Below are 911 nucleotides of genomic sequence, written 5' to 3'. Positions count from 1 at the left end.
TATTTATTTTAGAAGTAACTCTTTTATAACTAAGGTTCTTGTGGGAACATCCCAGAAGACCAATGTAAGACACAAACTGTCTTAGTTACTATTTTTGTGTAGACCTGACAAGCTATAGCACTTAGGAAAATACTCATTAAATACAGAGACTACTCTTAGTCTGATAGGAAAAATCCCAATTTTAAGCAGAAAAAACCCCAGAACTATGGATTATTTTCCACACCTTGGGATAGTTTTAGACCTTATTTCTGTGAATATTCTGCTGCAGAGAATCGACAGGCTGACATATGAAGAAACATAAACACAGAGGGTAAACTCTAGCACTGGGATCTGGCACGGGTAACCAGCTGCTTCTCCCACCATGGATATTATTTTCAGTGACATCAGTGGTGCTTGATCTTTCCCAAATAGCCACCTGTTTCTTGCTGCTAAGTTTTTGCTCATGGTCTTCTTCCTGCCCTGATCCCTCCCAACTCCTCATTTTTACATAGCGTATACCTATACTCATCCTTTAAGACTCAGCTTAATCTCCAGGAAGCCTCTCCTTCCTAATCCTCACTATCCTTCCAGGTTGCATTAAGTATTCTGTCTTCAGAGTTCCTATAGCACCCTGGTACACATTTATCATAGTACCTTCTATGTGGTACTGAAACTAACCATTAACTTATTTTCCCCACTATAGTATAAGCTCCTTTAAGATTGGTACAGTCTTAATTTCTATATTCTTAGCACTTCAGTACATATAAAAGGCACTAATGACATGTTTATTAAACCAAACTCACTTTGTAATACTTAATCCATTCTTTGTGTCCTCTACAATGTAAGGCCTAGTCCAGAGCCTTATACAAAGCTGATAATAAATATTATAGAATGAAATGATACAGTTTCAAAAATAGTTTTCTATATTCTTT

The 911-nt window shown here is 36.7% G+C and overlaps 1 protein-coding gene across 1 annotated transcript in view; it reads right to left on the bottom strand.

The window, feature by feature from the left end:
- The window catches only part of TEX9 (testis expressed 9), a 47,203-nt gene that overhangs the window by 9,702 nt on the left and 36,590 nt on the right, over nucleotides 1–911 (bottom strand). The gene's annotated exons all lie outside the window — the stretch shown is intronic.

This window comes from Otolemur garnettii, unplaced genomic scaffold (genome assembly GCF_000181295.1).
Source record: "Otolemur garnettii isolate 467f Iridium unplaced genomic scaffold, OtoGar3 scaffold00011, whole genome shotgun sequence".
Taxonomy (NCBI): Eukaryota; Metazoa; Chordata; class Mammalia; order Primates; family Galagidae; genus Otolemur; species Otolemur garnettii.
The sequence above is the reverse complement of the archived record's forward strand: the minus strand, read 5'-3'. Positions and strand labels throughout refer to the sequence as shown.